Source organism: Octodon degus, unplaced genomic scaffold (genome assembly GCF_000260255.1).
Source record: "Octodon degus isolate 3935 unplaced genomic scaffold, OctDeg1.0 scaffold00163, whole genome shotgun sequence".
NCBI classification, from domain to species: Eukaryota; Metazoa; Chordata; class Mammalia; order Rodentia; family Octodontidae; genus Octodon; species Octodon degus.
In genome coordinates this window covers 1,465,559-1,484,247 of record NW_004524739.1, presented here as the reverse complement: position 1 = coordinate 1,484,247, position 18,689 = coordinate 1,465,559, and the positions used below count along the sequence as shown (strand labels likewise).

At 56.4% G+C, this 18,689-nt stretch overlaps 1 protein-coding gene across 10 annotated transcripts in view; it reads left to right on the top strand.

Moving 5' to 3' along the window:
• Positions 1 to 782: 782 nt before the first annotated feature.
• The window catches only part of Ahdc1 (AT-hook DNA binding motif containing 1), a 62,139-nt gene continuing 44,232 nt past the window's right edge, over positions 783 to 18,689 (top strand). For 8 of the 10 annotated variants that reach the window (XR_002818410.1, XR_002818409.1, XR_002818413.1 and 5 more), the window contains exons 1-2: positions 890 to 1,228; positions 1,463 to 1,560. The gene's annotated coding sequence lies outside the window, so the exon portion shown is untranslated. Of the gene's footprint in view, positions 806 to 889; positions 1,229 to 1,462; positions 1,561 to 18,689 lie in introns of those variants that run through there. The other 2 variants (XR_002818412.1, XR_002818411.1) reach the window with 2 other exon arrangements.

Genomic DNA, 18,689 nt, shown 5'->3' with positions numbered 1-18,689 from the left:
GGCCAGGCAGGGGGCCTGGAGCCAGGGACTGGAGAACAGATGTGACCTGAAGAGGAGGTAGGTGAAAGTGCTAAGCCCAGCCCCCCGCCGCAGCGGGAGCTCAGAACTGTTGAATTTGAATCCTGCTTCCTGACACATCAAGATCGCTCAGTGGAATTCGGGAGGGGGCTGCTTTCTGCATTATCTAGGACTTTTGCACCCTCACCACTGCTGGATAGTTAGGGAAACTATGCACTAGGGGCGAAATCCGTGGTCAGAGTCTGAGAAGGGGGTGGGAGGGTTCTCTGGGGGAGATGAAACGCTGGCTGGCGCTTCGAGGTTTCCCGAGCTGCATAGAGTCCTTCGCGCTTTAACTCAACAGGAAACCTTTATAAAAGGGGAGAAACTCAAATAGAGTGAGCAGGTCCTCTCCGTTCTCCTCTTCCCCTCACAAGTAACTGGGATGCCCGGTAAAGTCTCAGCCTCTCGCAGGTTCTCAGCTTCCCTATTCCACTCCCATTCCAGCCTCAGGCCCCGCCCCTTCGCTCCCACCCGACACCTCCGCTCGAGCCAGCGCCCCCGTGCAGGGGACAAGGAACGTGGGGCACATCCCTAATTCTTGGAAAGGGTTTGCCTCCCCCATAAGCCAGGTCGCGCCTCCGCAGGTGGGCCCCAAACCGCATCCTCGCGGACTCGCGTCCGCCCCGTCGCAGCTCCCGGCACCGCCCCGCCCGCCCAGTGCGCCGAGCGACTGGGGCGGGGACTACAAGTCCCGGCGTGCCCCGCGCGAGCTCCCCCCTGGGGTTCCGGATGGTGAGCTGCGAAGGTAAGGCGAGCTCGCAGAGGCAGCGGCGGCGGCGGCGGAGACGGAGAGAGGCAGGCAGGGCGAGGGCGAGAGACGGAGGGAGGGAGCGAGCGAGGCGGACCAGACAGACAGACAGGCGGGCGGGCAGGCAGACCGAGCCACCCGCCAGGCTGCGCTCAGCCCCGCTCAGCGGAGAGAGCAGAAGGCAGAGGAGGGAGGGGAGGAGGGAGGAGGGAGGGAGAGGGAATCCAGCTACCACCACCCAAAGCCAGCGTCTGCTTTCTGTCCTCATTTCCTTTTCCCACCCAGCTCGGAGAGCAGAGAAAGGCAAGAGAGAGCGAGAAATAGAGACAGGCAGGCAGGCAGACAGACAGACAGACAGCGGGAGGGAGGAGGGCGGAGGAGGAGGAGCAGGAGGACTACGCCGGGCGCGTTCCCTCCCAGGTTTGCATTTGGGGGGGTGGGGCGGGGGTGTCCAGGGCTGGGAGAGTGTGTGCGCGGCGGGAGGAGTGAGGGGGGCGCACCGAGAGCAAAGGAGTGATCGAGGTGGGGGGGGGCGCCGCGGGAGCGAGGGGCCGTGTCCAGCGGAGTTAGCGGCGGAGAATGTGAGCCGAGGCGCGAGCCATGCTGTCAGCGACGGCGGGCGGCTCAGGGCTCCTCCACGACTCCTCTCCCCAGCAGCCGTGCGCCCGCGTCGCTGCCGCCGCCGGAAGACAGACGCCCCCAAAAGCCCCTCGCCTGGCTCGGACCCACGGAGCCGGCAGCCCAGCACTCCGGTGAGTGGCGCCTCCTCCCCAGCCCTAGACCCCTGCTGGGGACCGGCCGGCCGGGCTCTTTTGTGCAGCGCACCGGGGGGGCCCCCGCGCCCCAGGTCCGGTCCGCGGGACCCTGTGGTTGCGGTGCCCGCGGTGCGATCGGTCTTTGTTTCCACCGGGGCCCGCGGCTCGGCTGGGCTCGGCTCGAAGCCTGGCAGGCAGCGCCGGGAAGGGGGAGGGGGAGGTGGACGGGGAGGGGGGGTAGGGAGGGGGGGTTCTCGGGTTTCCTGGCCGCCCCGCGGCTCCCCCGACTCGGGGGCGAGGTGCGCGCCCAGCGCTGCCGCGCGCCCCCTCCTCCTTCCCCCTCCCTCCGCCTTTGGATTTAAAACTGCAATTTGCTCTCCAGCTTGCTGAGAATGTTGGGGGGGGGGATGAAGGGGGACCGTGGGAGCGGAGAACAAGGCTGGATTTTAGGATTTGCGCTGGGAAACGGGGAGACTGCGGAGGGAGGAGCCCCTCCTCTGCAACCCCCAAATCCCAAGGTTCCACTGGTGCTCAGGGAGTTGAGGGGCGGGGACCTAATGACCTGGAGGGGGTGTGGGGTGTAGGAGGGATTTGGGGGCGGCTGGGGCCAGAGGGGTTGGGCCGCGTGCCCGGTTACCTGGCGAACAAAGTCGGCTCACTTTTGCATAAATAAATAAATAAATAACCGCCTATCTATGCGTTTCCTCCGAGGCTCTGATTGAATCGGCCCCCTCTTCCCCAGGGGGTGGGGTGCTGAGTGACAGCTGTCAGCCCCCTGGGCCAGGAGCTGGGGGTAAATTGCTGAATTTCTCTGCTTTCTGACTGAGGGCTCCTTCCTCTGCTGGGTCTGGGTCTCCGGCAGAGCCAGAGGGGCAGGGGGCTGGCTCTGAGTCTAGGAAATAACCTTGTTTCCTGTTCTACAGGAAAAGGGACAGCAACCCAGAGTTTGGGGGCTGGGGATGAGGACTGATGGGAGCTTGGGAGGGGAGGGTTCCCCAGCAGTCTGACCCCCCAGCCTCCTGCCAGGCAAAGGGGCCAGCTGAGGGAGGAAGGATGTGGGCCTTGCTGGCCGGAGGCGGGAGCTGGGGCTGTCCCTGAGGCGGGCAGCGGGCACAGAGCAGGAGGAGGGAGAGAGAAGCGGGGGCGGGAATTCTCTACCGCAGACCCTGGGGGCCAGGGCCAGATGTGGAGGGGTGGGGAGTCTCCCTCCCTTCCAGCTTGAGGGCCCTGGGGCTGGGCTGGGAGGGGCCAAGCCTGGTGCCCTCCGTTCTGCACCAGTGCCTGACTGGCAGGGCCAGCTGAATTTGGGCCCAGGCGTCACCCTGGGAGGCAGGGCTGGGTTGCACCAGCCTAGTCCCTGAACACAAGGAGGGACCCTTGGGGGGCCTGTGTCTGTCTGGCTGGGCAGGCGTTTCCCGCCGGACCAGTTGGTGTCAGGCGGGACTTGGCCCCAGCTCCCTGGGCTGAGCTCAGGGTGTGAGGACAAGCTTTGCCTTCGGGTCAGGGTGGCCACATTTTGTCCGCTGCTGCTGTTGCCTCTGGCAGGGCGGGAGCATGTGCCCAAGCCTGGGCAGAGTCCTGCCAGGGGCATTTGGGGTGTTTCTATTGTTGGCTTGTTCCTGTTCCGTGTGGCCCGGTGTGTGTGCCTGTGTGAGCTGGGGCTGTAAGTGAAAGATTACCAGTCTGTCTCCCCCCCAGCAGCATGAGGGAGCAGGCAGGCTGGGCTGTGGTGGTGAGCTGTTGAGCTGTGGGGGGACCCCCCAGGTGGCATGTGCATGCAGCTTGCCATCTCCCTCCTTTGAGCAGATGTATATTTATTTTTATAGTAATGGAAAATCAAACTGGATAGTAAGTTGAATTCATTTTTTTCTCCTGCTGTGTCAATAGTTGGAGTAACCCCCAGAGACTAGTGAACTTCTGGCCCCAGAGTTCCCACCCTTCAGAGGTTGCAAAGACCAGTGAGGGCATGAGACTGGGGCCAGAGGCAGTGGGCACCAGTCCAAACTAGTGACTCTTGTCCCTCTTGGTCTGCCTTTGGGGCAAATGCCCAGGTACATAGACATTGCCCCCCAGCCCCCCCATTCCCCAGGGTGCAGTTTGGCCACTCAGCCATCTCCCTGGTCAGTGCCTAAGTTGTCTCCAGTCCCTCAGGGACAGTCCCCTGGTGGGCTCTTTCCCCGGCCTGGGCTCCCGGCCCACGTGCTGATATTTATTTTCTGTAGTAAAATCCATTTTTAATGCCGTTACTTTTGAAATAATATAGAGAGAAACAAATGTGATGTGTTTAAGTTGCCCTCTGTGAGTTTTTAATGTGATCTATGGCTGAGGTAGTGATGGAAGGAGCTGTTGGGCTTGGAGAAATTTGGTGTCATAAAGAAAAAGAGTTCCACTGCTTATTGTGGTTGCTGGGCTGGGGGGTCTGGAACAAGGTCTTGGGGGCAGGGAACCCCCAACACCCCCAGATATTGTGGACAGAAGCCTAGCTTCTCTTTTGATGTGTGAAATACTGGGATTTTTGTGCATTGCTCCCCAGTGCTTGATGCAGACTTGGTGAAGGGGCTTGGGAGCTAGGGGGGCTTTGTCCCCCCCCCACTCCACTTGTTTAGATCTTGGCATGGAGGCTTCTGAACCCCCTGCTGAACTAAGCGGAGGTGCTGTGCGGAACTTGGACTTGGATTTTAAAGGAGATTAAGAGATGGGATTTCTACCTGATTACAGTGGCGCTGTTGGAGGGTTGAGGAGCTGACCACCTCTGACAAGACATTTGGGTGGGGGTCTGCTCTGGTAGAGCCTCAGAGGGACTTTGCTTGTTCCTGAATCTGCCTTAAAACACTGACTTTGAACCATTCCCCTCTCTGCCCTCTGCATCCATTGGACAGGGGCTTCCTCCAGGTTTGATCTCCTTTTTTTCCCCCCTCCCCCCTGTCCCACCCCCCAAGTCAACTTTTTTTTTTTTTTTTGGTTTGTAAAATACAGAGCTCTGTGTTTCATGCCAGCCACCCAAGACCATGGGATGCCATGCCTGCATACCAGATGCCCAGGCCTTTCTGGTTTGCCTGGGTGAGGTCAAGCAGACTCACTATTATGGGATGGAGCCTAACTCTGGGTCTGGGTCCCCTGACTCTCTTGGGACCAAAGGGGGTGGGACATAGTCAGGATGGGGTACAGCTATGGACTGCAAGAGGGAGCAAGGATGCTGCGATGCTGCTGTTGCTACTATCAGCAGATGGACCCCCCAGGGAGAAAGAATAGGGGGGAGGGAGACCCAGACAGCCACACACTGGTGAACAGAGGGAAAGATGGAGACTGAAGCCATTGATGAGAGAGAAAAAACACGCAAGAAGTGTGGGACCACAGGGGCAGGCTCTTCAGTCTAGAGGACTTAGAGGGCCTAGGCATATCCCACTCCTACATGGGAGCCAGATGGAGCTGGTGCTGAGGGCCTTTCACCCATGATCAAGTAAGTACTAAGGTTGTTCTGGGTGGGAAGATAAGCAGATGTCTGGGAAGAGGCAGGACAGGTGGGAGAGACAGAGAAAGAATCCCATAAGAGGGACAATGGGGAGAAAAAGAATTCCAGGGGTCTTGACTGATGCCCCCCAGCCCCAGGACATTTCTTATATATTCTCCCCAAATATCAGAACACAGCTGAGCTCTTGAGACCTGGGGGGTGGGACCTGAGGCAGGTATAGCACCCACAGGTTGTCAAGTGCCTTCTGCCAGGAGGCACTTGGGTTATAAAAGAATGGCAAGCATTGGGGCCATCATCCTCATGTACCCCAGTTTGGCGGGCAGCATCCAGGTTTAGAGAGGGGAGCCACTCACCTAGGTCCCTAGATACCCTCTGCAAAGCCAGGCTCTTGCACGCCACCTAACTGTAGCTAGAGAATTGGAACAGCTGCAGGGGGCCTCCTGGGTGCAGAGGGGGGCTGGAGGATGAGGAGAGAAGCAGTGAGGCACCCTTGTGGCCAGAGCCCCCCCAGGGGAGGGGGAGGCGCCACTGCCGGGAGAAAGAGGGAGGGAGGAGAGAGAGGAGGGGAAACAGTGAGTCAGGCTTCCAAGAGCTGAGGATGAGAGAGCCAGAGCTGGGAGGGAGAGGGCAGGGAGGGCTGCTCTGACTGGGAGAGGGAGGGGGCCCAGCCAGGGGCAAGGAGAGCCTGGGAGGGGGACAGCCAACCCCTGGTGCTGGCTCTGGCCCAGCAGTACGGCTGTGTAGAGGGTGCAGCCAATATGGACTTTGAGGTCAGTCAGGAAGGGGCCCGATTGTACCTCTGCAGCATCTCTTGCTTCATTCCTGCTTTCTGATCCTATCCCAGGTCTCAGATGACCCTGTCTTCCATCACTTTCTCTTAGGGCTCTGTTTCCCCATTCATTGTGAGGTTTGGACTCTGAGCTGTTGGATGGACAGAGCAGCTTGGGGCGATGTTGAAGGATGCAGTCTCAAGCCGCTGGCTGTGTGTGCGCTAGAGACACTGCTGGAGCCTGACAGCAGTGCAGGAGAGGGTGCAGGCCCCTGGGACAGGACTCCTGTTGAGGCCAGAGTTCATGTCATATGATAGGAGCTGGTGGGGTGAGCATTGAGTACTGAGAGTCACTGTGTGCGTGTGTGTGTGTGTGTGTGTGTGCGTGTGTGCATGTGTGTATGCATGTCTGTCTGTCTGTCTCCCTGTCTCCCTCCCTGCCTGCCTGCCTGCCTATCTGTGTTTCTGGAGTGGTGCTGGTCTTGCAGTGGTGGGTGGGCTGTCTGGGGCTTCCAGGGTGGCCAATGCCTAGACTCAGCCAGGGTCCTACATGCCCAGAACAGACCTCTGCTGTTGCTGGGGAGACACTGGTGTGATCTGCCACGTTGCTATGGGTAGCTGGGGGTTGGGAATGGGTCTGTGGAGCTGGCAAGAACTGCCTGTACAGCCCCTCCTGCCTGGAACTGGGACCAGAGCAGGAGGGATCCCCAGGGACTGCTTGGAAGGGAGGAGAGAAGGAGCCCTCCCTCCTGCCCAGCTGACAGGAAGCCCTGGCTCCCAGCCCCTCCTTTCCCTATGGCCTGGTCTCCCCTGTCCTCCCTCCTGAATCCCAGCATCTCCCCATTGGCTAGGGCATAAGGAAGGTAAGCACTGAGGAGCCCTCTCTTATAGGGCCTGGCTTTGAGGGGTGGTGAAATGAGGGTAAAGTGAGGCCCCTGTACCCCTCCTAGTCCCACTGTGCTTGAGCTCAGCTGCAGTAAGACCCTGCTTTTTCTCTTCCTGCTCTGGGGTCCTTGGCCTGGGAGCCCAGGGGAGGGGTTGCTTCTGCAGCTGGCTGGCCCTAACTTCCAATTCAGCCCAGCTGCTACTGAAGCTTCCAGAAGCTGCAGCTCTGCACCCCCTCCCCACCCCCTGAGCCATGAGAGGTCTTTGCTGACCTGGGGGAGGGTATCTGGGGGAGCGAGTGGGCACCCTTAGAAGGATGAACACAGACAGCCAGACAGATGGGTGATGGAACAGATGGACAGAGACACCCACGCACAGACAGACCAAGAGAGACGGACAGATGGACTTGGACAGGGAGAGATGGACAGACAGAGGTACTGGCAGAGAGGAGTCAAAAAAAATGGAAGAGCTGGAAAGAAAGAGATTTGAGACAAAAAAACCCAAAAACCCAACAGACAGGGCGAGTGAGAGACAAGAGATAAAGGGGAAAGGGGGAGACAGACACAGAGAGAGAGAGAGAGAGAGAGAGAGAGAGAGAGAGAGAGAGAGAGAGAGAGAGGCAGGCAGGCTGGAGGCTACAAACCACAAACAGGGATTTGATGAGAATCTGGAAGGTGTTTTCTGCCTCTTCCCTCCCCAAACCCCCAGGCCAGCCAAGTCTCCATTCCTTCCACCCCCGGCTCAGTTTCCAGCTGCTAAAGAGGTCATGGAGAAAGAGGGAGAAAGCGAAGCCTTGCAGAGCCCCTGCCTCCCTGCTCTTCTGTCCAAGGGGCTCTGCACAGATTTACAGAAAATGTCCCCTCAAGCTCACTGTCATGGGGGGGCACACTTCTGGTATAACTATACCCCCTACACTCACACCTGTCCCTACACATCTATACACACACACACACACACACACGTTGTGACATGTAACTCTACCCTCACAGTCATTCTGCAACTCTCCCTATTACTAGCCACTATCCAAGTAGTGACACACAGGACCTGTCGTGAGGTCCTCGTGTATGTTGTCTCACACACAGAGTCCCTTGAATACAGAGTGTCAGCCACACCTGAACAGAGAGGGTCCAGTTGGCAGGATGGGGAGGTAGAAGGCCCCTTCTATCAGTGCATCAGTGGGGGCCTCTTTTAGGAAGGTGTGGAGCAAACCTAGACAGTGGGATGGGGAGTGGGAAAGAGCTAAGAGTGCATGTGTGTGTGTAGACTTGTACACACTTGCGTCTGTCTTGGTGTATGGGACAGAAACTAAGCCCGTGTGAGCTGGGGTATGGATGTGACGGTACAGGTGGGTGTGTGATAGCTACTGGTCAGGTATAGTTGTAGATGCACATTTATGTGATAGATGTGTGTGTAAAGTTTATGTGTGGCCGTACAGCATTTGGCAGAGTGAGTGGCCCCCACGGGATGTGTGTCTATGAAGGTCCAGGGTGTAGGGGTAAGCAGGATGTGTGAGGGTGTGTGCACAGGCAGGAGAATTGTGTTTGAGTAGAGGGTGCACCAGGGTGTAGCTGCAGGTGTAAGACTGTGAGCATCTTATCTGGGTTGGAGGTGTGTTTTCCAACCCAGTCTTGGCTGCCACCAGAACAGGGGCCATCTGTAGAAACCCATGAGAAGAGTACAGGACTCACAGTTGGGCACTGACCCACACAGACGCACAAGGACAGACATGCCCGCCCCTGGCCTCCTCCTTCCTCTCGCCTGGCGTCAGTGGTTTTCAAAGGAGCCTCCATGAGGACTGTTTGCTGTGCAGCTCCCCCTGCCCCCAGCCTAGCTCTTCAAACACAGTGATGGCCTCCAGGCGGCTTTGTGGCTCCTGCCTCAACCTTCTGAAAGCAGATGGGTGGGCCTTGAGCCGTTGTTGCCCCCCCAGGGAGTGAAGAGGCAGCTCTGCTCCTCAGGCCCAGGCATAGGCAGAGACAGATGGGCTGCCTGTCCTTGCAAGGCACCCCACAGCACAGCAGTGCTAGCGGACAGACCCTGTCGGCCCCTGGGCAAAGGCCAGGGCTCTATTCTTCCTCTCCCTAGAGAGGTGTCCACCATGAGCTTACAGCCCTGTCATCTCAGAGCACAGGACCTAAGTACGGTGCCAGCACCTCCTAAATATACAGTTGTCCTGCATACATGCAGGTCTGACACCTCCAAACACAACTGCTAACTGTTAAACACATACAAGCACACAGCCCTAACACTTCCACAAACACCCAGCCACTCTAGATATGAACCTCTCCCTGACAGTCCGACTGCCTCGAATACACACAGCCCTAGCATACCCCCAGAGACAACCACCACACACCTACCTGCGTAGCTGCGACACTTCCCCAAACACCAGGAATCCAGTTCCAGCCCTAAATATCCTCCCACAATTGTACTCCTTAGCCCTTGTCCTCTCTAGTGTCAGTGAGGCATTCTTACCTTCCCACGTCACAGACAAGGTACTGAACATCTTCTGTACGTCTTCAGCCACGCATTCGTTCTTTCCACCCAGGTATAGCAGCTCCTGCCACATTCTCAACTCCCCTTCCCCAGCTTCCTTTCAGCCCCAGTAATTCCCCAAGCCTATTGTAACCCCATAACCTTTCTAGAGATACTACCCCAACTCCTTTGGAAACAGTGGAGCCCCCAACACTCATACCTTTTCAAACGTGTCTGTAGCCCTAGTACTTAACCAGAGCCCCTAATGTATCCCTAAGTACTCCACTGCGCATGCACGCGCGCGCGTGCGCGCACACACACACACACACACACACACAGAGCTTCTACCACATCCTCAAGCATGTCAGCTCCCTCTCCAAACCCAGACCCTTAAACTAGATATATCCAGGGCCCAGCTGCAGGCCTAATACCTTCCTACATACAGCTCCTAGAGCCCCGACATCTCTCCATACACATCCAGTTCCTCCAGCCACAGCCTGGCACCCTCCAGACAACATATGAAGCACACGCGCACACACACACACACACACACACACACACACTGCTTCAACATTCACTCAGTAAAAAACGCCCTCTGTAGCCACATTTACCTCAAACACACAGCCTCAGTTCTCATGTATCTCCAAACAGTCCCCACTGCCTCTAATACCTTTCCCAACATGCATGTGCATGCATGGACCCTCCTCACAGGTCCCATACCTTGACAGGCAATCCTGCCTGAGTCCCAGCGACTCCCCAGATGTAGTTCAGCTGTGGTTCCAGGACTTTTGTTCAGCCACGTAGGGGCCCGGGGCCAGCCCTACACCTCTCCAAACATGACACCACCCTTAGCCACGACATGCACAGTCTTGGTCAGCCACAGCCCTGACCTGTTTACCCCTTGGAGCTCACTAGCAGCTCTCCCGCTCCCCCTGCACCCCACAACGCCTTGTCATATACCTTCCTCAGTTCTTCTGCAGCCCTCACTCCCACCAGCCACACATTCCAGCATACCCTCCTCCACTGGTCGTCCCCCCAGACAGCCTTCACATGCGTTGCTCTCCCTCTCTTGCTCCCCAGGCCTCCCCCATTTCCCAGAGCCTTCTCTGCCTGGGGAGTCATCTCCACCCCTCACTGCCCCAGGCCTTTCATTCCTGGACAGTGAAGCTGGACATCTGGTTCAAAGCTGCTCCCCCCACCCCCAAGACCCTGTACTCTGAACGCTCTGGCTTGGGCTTAGGGGCTTGGGGCCTCTTTGGGTGTGGGACAGAGCCCTTTGGAACCTGGTTATCCTGGTCTCTTAGCCAAGAACTCTGAGTACCCAGCCCTGCCTAGGCTCTGGCATGTATGGGGGGGGGTGCTGGGGGAATAACCCCAGCCTGTACTTTTCAAGTGTTTGCCAACCCTCACCCCTACCCCTTGGCTCACCTAAGAAGGATGTGAGCTGGGGCTTCAGAGAGAGTGGGAAAGGGGAAGGTGCTGGCTTGATCCCCCCCCCCCCATCTATACTGCAGGGCATGGTCTCCCTGGGAGTCAGTTCCGACAGTGAAGGTTACTTTACTAGATGCATGATTTTAAACGGAATCTCCACCATCTGTTCCACCCCCTAATTACAGATGCACAGAATCCGCCTCAGAGGGCAGCATGAGGGGAGTGATTTAGAGGCTGAGCTGCTTCTGCTTGCATTAGGGCTGGGGAGACTGGGGGGGGGTAGGCTCTGAGTACTGCTCACAGCCCCCCAATACCATCTCTTTCCTGGGCATCCAAAGTGCCTCTTCTGTTCCTGGCAGAAGGCCCATACGGAGGTTCTCCCTGACCCCAAGACCTGAAAGGAGAAGCAACTGCAATGCTGCAGGAAGGGTCCCCAAGACATTGCATGTGTCTCAGTCAAGCAAGTCCTGGGATACAGGCTCCATTAGGGCCTTAAAAAATTCAGTGGATCGATCTGCCTGCCTCTTGTGCCCTGGGGAGCCACAGGCGCTCACTTGGCCCAGCTGTCTGCCCACCCAGGGTATAGGAGGGATTGGTGAGATAGGGAGGGGGTCAGAGCAGAGGTGGGGCTGTCAGGTCTGGCAGCAGAGGATGTGGGCAACTATGCCAGGTCCTGCCTGATGTGTTTGCACATAGTGCCCATCTCCTTGGTTCACGTGCCATGCTGGACACCAGCTGGAGTCAGGGACAGGGTCAGCGGCCCTCAAGACCAGAGGGCCTGAGGGACACATTACACCCAATGACAGGTCTGTCTTTGCCCACAGGCACCTGCTTGGTGGTGTGGTGGCAGCAGCAGCATGGCAGCAGTGGGCATGCTGCGGTAGACTCTGGAGCGTTCACTGCGGGGAGAGAGGGAGAGAGGTTGGGCTGGAGGAATTTTAAAGATCGCTGCAGGCAGGAGGGTCTCTGGAACCCTGTGGCGTGGCCAGTCATGCAGAAGTAATCCTATCGCTGCCTGCCTGGAGGAGTGCAAGGAGAGGGGGTGGGGAGGACAGAGCTGCTGCCCCTTTGCCACCTCAGCCCCCTACCCAGCCAGTCCTCGAAGGAGCCAGGGACTCTGGGACCTCCCTTGAGGAGGACATCTTTGCCATTCCACCTTAGCATGTGTCCCCTAGAGGGTCAGTGCCACAGCTATTGCTCAGCTTTGAGCTCTAGGTTTGATAAATAATGCAGCTCAGAGGTGTGCCGGCCAAGCCAGCCCCCAGCCATCTTGGGTCACCCAATGAGGTGACTCTAGCTGGAAGTCCTATGGCAGAGCCCCTCTCCCTTCCAGCCTTGTCCTCTACTTCTGTGTGAGCTTAGGCCAGAGGTTTAGCCTCTCTGGGCTAGGCTAGGGGCAAAGGATGTGGAAGAACCCAGAAACCCCTGTCCTTTGTCCCACCTCCCAGCCCTCACAGGTTAACTGGCAGTTGGTTCAGCCAATCCAGGCTGGGATGGTCTGTTCTACAAGGGCCTCATCCGTTCTGGCCCCTCCATTTTGCAGATGGAGTAACCGAGTCCGAAGGTGGAAGGACGGTCAAGGCCAGCCTGCTGATGAACCCCCTCCTTCCTGCCCCGTTCTGCTGTCACTCAGGCTCTTCTCAGCCTCAGCTCAGCTAAGAGCAGGGCCTGGGGGGGGGGGAGGGCGGAGGATGTTTGGGAAAGTGGTTGCGGCTGAGAGGTTGCCATGGCGATACTGCAGGATGCCGAGCTGAAGTGGGGGTCCCACAGGGTCTCTGGGGCCCCCAGCTCCACACCCCTGTGGTCTTCTCCTCCCCATCTCCTGTCCCCCACCCAGATGCCTGTCAGGCGGCTCCAGTGACAGGTTGGGTGGGTGACAGGTGGTGCAGGTGATGGGCTGGGTGGGTGATGAGCCTGGGTGGGTGACAGGTGGTGCGGGTACGAGGCAGGCAGGTGACAAGCTGGGTGGTGACGGGTTCTGCGGATGACAGGCAGGGGGTGTGGTTGGCAAGGATGCTGTCTCCTGGCTGGTGGCCTGTTGCAGCCCCCCTACCCTCTTGCATGTGCATACACATAGACTCTGGGCTCAGAGCTTGGGGCTAAGATACTAATGAGGCTTATTACGCATGGAGGGGCAGGTGCCCAGGCTCACTAATGAGAGGCCTTTAACGAATAAGGGAGACATCTGAGGGGCTTGGAGGAATTTGGCTGGCCTTCCTAGGCTGAGGTCCTGGGGGTCCTGACCTGGCGGAGGGATGAGTCTGGTCTCATCCTCCAACCAGATCAAAATCCCTCCTTCCCTTTGCTCCTGGCCACTTTGATTTATGTTAATACAATACTAACCAAGTCACTCTAACTACTATTGTTTCAGCAGTTACTGTGTGTCAGGCATGGTGCCAAGCTTTTTACATGTATTTTTTCATTTCAACTCAGCACCCTTAGGAGGGATACACTGTTCCCCCATTTTACAGATGAGGACTCTGAGACTGAGAAGGGTTGGTGCAGCTTTAATTAATTAATTAATTAAAAAAAATTTTTTTTAGACCAGGTTTCAAATGTAGTCTAGGCTTGTCTTGAACTCATTGTGTCCAGGCTGGTCTGAAATTTGCAGTGATCTTTCCTGGCTCAGCTTCCTGAGTGCTGGGATTACAGGTGTGTGTATGCTCCTCTACCCTGCCCAGCTGCAACTGGGGTTTTAATCCAAGTCTTTTTCCCCAGATCTTGTCCTCTCAGCCACTCCCCCAGCAAGATGTGGGTGTGGGTGCAGACCCTGACCCTCTCAAGGTCTCCATTCTATTCTTCTGACAAAAGATATGTGGTAGAGGGGTAATCACCCTGAGGCTTTAGCTCTGACTCAGGTGACCTCAGGGACTCTTCCAGCTAGCTGCTGCAACCTCACCCCATCTGGCCCAGATTCTGGTGACACCTCTGCACTAGGGAGTGGGCAGGGCCTAGTGCTGAGGGACTGAACTGAGCAAGGGACACCTGGGACATCTGAGCCACTTCCTGTATTGTGTGGTGGGGAGCTGCTGCTCAGAGAGGAGCAGCAGCAGCCCAAGATCACACCCTGTGAGTTGTAGAGCCTCCTGGGATCCCAGGTCTCCCAGCCTCTTGAAAGGGTGGGGCTGGGTGTGGTGCCAGGGTTGGGAGGCCGTCTCTTCCTGGGTTCCACCCAGCAGCCTAGCTTTTTTGCTGAAGGTTGTGAGCCACCCAGCTTCTGTGAGGGTGCAGGGTTGTTGGTTGACTTTAGGGCCATGCCTCCTTCCATTGATCTGGGCCCCTACTGTCAGTTGAGCCCCTCCTTTTGGAACCCACTGGGGTGGAAACTCCCTGGCAACAGCTGATGGATGGGTTAGGGTCTTGACATTGGCCAGGGGCCACACAGCATAGCTCTGGAAGGACCAGGATGGGGCTGAGGGGCTTGGAGGGGAATTTAAGGGAGAAGAATGAGGCTCATAAATCTTGGAGCAGTTTGTTTGTCCTCAACCTTAATCTCTTACCAAACTTGCTTTCCAGCAGCTCATCAGGTGCTAGGATTGAGGGAGCCTACCTGCCTACTTCCCTTTCCTTCTGATGGGGGCTCCCTGCTCCTAAAATTGTACCCATGGAAAAGAGGTGCAGCCACTCTTGTTGGGCAGGATTAAGACACTGGCCAGATGACAGAATCTTGCCTCTTAACTCATTATGGTAGTAGGTAGGGCAGGGGCTTTACTACCTCAGTTTCTGGTTTGAAATCTTTTCCTGGTGCCTCCCAGCTCAGCCTGGAGAGGAAGGAGAGCTGGAACCAAGATTTTTAGCAGATGCAGGACACACAGCCATGTCCTCAGAACCCCCCAAAGTCTGAGAGAAGCCACAGGCTTGCCCTTGTGAGCCCTCAGATCCGGAGGTGAGGTCTAGAACCCAGCTGGGTGTGTGCTGAGGTCAGGAGGGGGTGGTGGTGGGTGGCTGGCCTGGGAAGGCTTTCTCAAACGAAGGCTGAGGTTTAGGGGAGGCCAGAGGAAGGGTGGTGGTTTGCCTGGGGGTGCTGGGGAGCCATCTTTGCTTGGAAACAGGGGGCCTAGAAGGATCTGGCTTTCCCACAGGCACAGGCAACAGTAGGCTGGAGTTCTGGGGCCCTCCCAGCTCCCCAGGGAACTGGTTGCTGCCTGGCCCTAGGGACCCAGGCGTCCTGGCGGGTGAGGGCGGGTCTCCAGCAGGCGCCCTGCCAAACCCTGCAGCCTGCTCACCAGGAATCTTGTTGCTGAGAGATGGAAAATCCCGGCTGGGCCTGCAGCTCATCCCTCCCCTCCAGGGGGAGGAGGGGCCCAAAGATTCCTTCCTGCACCCCCCTTCCCATCTGGGGCAGGGCCCTCCTCAGCAGTGGGTGGGGCTGGGGGGCCCAGGACAGGCCTCTAAGGCCCAGTCACATGTCCTGGAGCCCTGCCCAGCCCACAGTGGGCACCAGGGCACTCTGGAGGCAGAATGAGCCTGGTGTAGCAGCAGAGGGGTGGGGGTGGGGTGCTGGGCCCAAAAGAGGTCTGGGTGGGGGCTGGTGCCTGGCCCTGGCCCCTCTGGCTCCCCCAGGGTGGAGGGTGAAGAGTTGGTTCTCTCCTTGGACAGGAAGACGAATGATCCCATTATGGGAGCGTGATTTTATTCCACGTGTCACGGAGTCTGAGATTAACTTGCTCACCAGTGTGTGACAAACCCCTCACACCCAACATACACACAGAGGCAAAGAGACACACACATATACTTGGTGTCACAAACACATATCACAGAGACACAGATAAGAATTTCCATACCACACCACATGGCGTGGCCTCACACACAGAGACACAAGCACACATACTTAGATCTAGACCCACAGCCTCAAAGCACAGTGTGTCCTCACTTATGGTGAGGCTGCAGAGACCCACACACATAAACAAGCAGTCCAGAGGGTGCTTGCATTCAGTACTTAGTAGAGAAACACAGAGCCAAAGACACATAGTGCTCCATAGACACAGACACACTTAGACACACACAGAACCAAAGTCATGCAGACAGGCATAGACCAACAGCCACACACTGAGACAAAGGCCCAAATACATACAGAGACAAAGACAGGCAGAGACACACAGCCAGCGGGGCTCACACAAGCACAGGCGTGCACACCCGGACACAGACAAAGACAAATAAATGCCCAGAGGTTTTGCTGTGGACAGATGCAGAAAAGCACATGCACATCTGGGCCGCCTCCTCGACCTCCCTGCCTGGGGACATTGGTAATCTGGCGCCTGTGGCTCCAGGGAGGACTCTGAGGAATCTCCTGCTCTATGAGCGCCCCTCACCCTGGGCCCAGGGCCAGCTACCACTTCTGGCACCAGGCCCATGTCAGCCACACCCTTCGCAGAACCCTGACACCTCTTACCTTCCCAGTTGGTCACACTCACAGGCACCCCTGCTTCCCTTGCTCGTCCTAGAAATGCCCCCCTTATAGTCTCACTTATACACCCCCACGTGCCTGCTTCTTGTCTTTCTCAGTCACTCCACCTCCCCTAACAGATATGTTCAGCCTCCATTTCTCTCCTTCACACACACAGCCTTCCTCACTCACACCTGCTTGCGTACTTGTAGCCTCTGTGGCACGCGTGCACACTTCCCCATGTGCACACAATTCCTCACATACTTCCTGCTTTCTCGCCCAGGATAATTCACAAGTGCAACACACACACACACACACTCCCTCACATGCAGCCTCACCTCTCTCACACGTGCACGTACACATGTACTTTCAGAGCCTCCTGTCACTTTCCTTCCTGTGTTGCTCACACAGGCTCTGCCAAGGAGTATTGCTCTGCTGTAGATTAGCCATGATGGGTATTTGTCATTTCTCTTCACTATGTCCTTGGCCTCTCTGGCCTCAGTCTCTCCTCTTGGCCTTGGATCCTCTGTCATTTCTCCATCTGGTCAACAAGTATACACAGGACATTCATTCATTCAACAAATAGGGATTGGGCGTTGTTTATGAGGTAAGCACTAGGGAGGCTGTTGGTAGCCAAGACAGATACAGGCCCTTCTCTCTTAGAGCTCTTGTTTTGTGACCAACCTGCTTACTTATTGCTTCTCTCTTCTAACTAGACTGGAAGGTAATCCTTGGTCTCCGCTGTTGAAGGATGTGTAGCCATTCACAATAGGAAGAATGAGGAAGGGTGTTCTAGTAAGGGGGAACAGCATATACAAAGCCTAGAAGCAATCAGACTGTGCTGAAAGGATGTGTTGCTGTTCAGGGACCAGAGGAAACACTCCACAGAAAGCAGAAGCCAGATGTTACAGTTTGGATGTCATGCTCGGGGGTCCTAGTTTTGTCCAGTGTGCCGCAAGGAGTCATGGGAAGTTCTTGACAGGACTAGGGGAGGGACAGACCGGAGGCAGAGAGGCTGCTTGGAGGTTTGAGTAGAATGGTGGGAGATGATGATGGTTTAACCTAGAAGAGGCGAGCAGGATAGAGAGATGATTCAGTCAGGGGCAAGGGTCATTGTATTTCCCATTCCTGTGCTCTATGGCCTCAGGAAAAATTGAGGGACTTGTGAGGATGGGACAGTGCAGGGCTGGGCTTGCTTAGTAAATGATAGCCATTATTGTCAGTTATCGCTGGCGGGGGACATGAGATGAGGATCTCTGTCAGGCGGTAGGGCCTAGAGGCAGCAGCTCACCTGCTATCCTGCAGGCAGCAGAGAGGGCTGTGGGCAGGGGTAGAGGTGAAACATCTGGGAGCTTAAAGGAAGATGAAGCACCCCGTGCTAAGACGCCAAGTGGCTCTTGGCTCTGGTGTTGAGCTTGCCACAGGAATTTGAGCAGGCAGGTTAGGGAGAGCAGACTGTGATCAGCAGCCTGAGGGCAGGACTTGAGAGCTGGTTGAGTCTCATCCACTGGGTGTAGGGCGCAGGACAACAGTTTTAGGGATTGGCATTGCAGAAGCAAGGCATTAGGGTCTGGCCAAAGAGGGTCAGTGTGGAGCTAAGCTGCATTCAGAATCGCGTGTTTTGTGGTAGTGTGGCAGGTGGCATTTGGATTTAGCTTCAGCCACCACAGCTTGCTCTCCCTGGCCTTGGTTTCCCCATCTGTGTAGTGAAGGAACTCTGGCATCGTGTCCTAGGAGTTGATCTGGCCAACTCGGATGGGCACTTCTGGCTTGGGATTCTGGCCTCAGCAGTACTTTCTTCCTGAGTAAAAGGCAGGAGCAGAGTGAGGGACTTCCACGGGTCAGTTGGGGGTACCCTGAATTGAGGGGCCAGAGCGCACACAAAGAGGAAGGATCTTTCTGGGATCTAACTCCAAGCCCCAGTGGGGACCCAGAAGAGAGTGTCAATACCTCTTCCCTTTTGCCTGCCCTGTGTGGCACTGGATGTGGGTCATGTGCTCAAAACACAGTGCCCACTACCTAGCCCAACAGGTGTCAGGGCCCTCTCTGTCCCCCATTCAGAGAGCAGGGCTTGGGGTTCAGGAATGTGACCCAGGGCTTGGAGTCCCTTGGGGGTAAGGAGCCAGGAAGCCAGATCCAGATGGGTGACCAATCCAAATGAATGCCTGTGGGTAGCTGAGTTCTCCCAGTGACATTTGGGGTTGGTAGGAGTTGCAGTGTAAGGCAGGTTCTAGTGACCCCCCAGTAATTGCCTTGGATCCTGGCTGAGAGGGGCCCCTTTAAGCATCTTACCTGTGAGGTGGGGCTGGGAGAGAATTAATTTCCTGTGCTATTTTAATTTTACTGTATTTAATTTGCTGTTTATTTTAATTAATTAACAGAGGTAATCGACTATCCTAACTTGCCGCTGCTGACTCCTCTTCCTTTTAGGAGGGGTGGAAGGCAGGCCAGGTATATTGGTTTAACTGTTGAGGAGAGGGGAGGGCCTTGGGGCACACCCCTCCCTCTGTGCGCCTCCCATCCCTGGGTCTTTCCCACTCTCTCTGCTTTTTCTGTGGCCATCAGAAGCCTGACATGAGGCCTCTGCCTGGCTCCTAATAAAGAATATTTAATGTCAGAGAATTTACCTTGGATGGTACTTAAGGGTTGTTGGAGAAACTTTTTTTTTTTTTTTTTTTTTGCAGTACTGGGGATTGAACTCAGGACCCTGC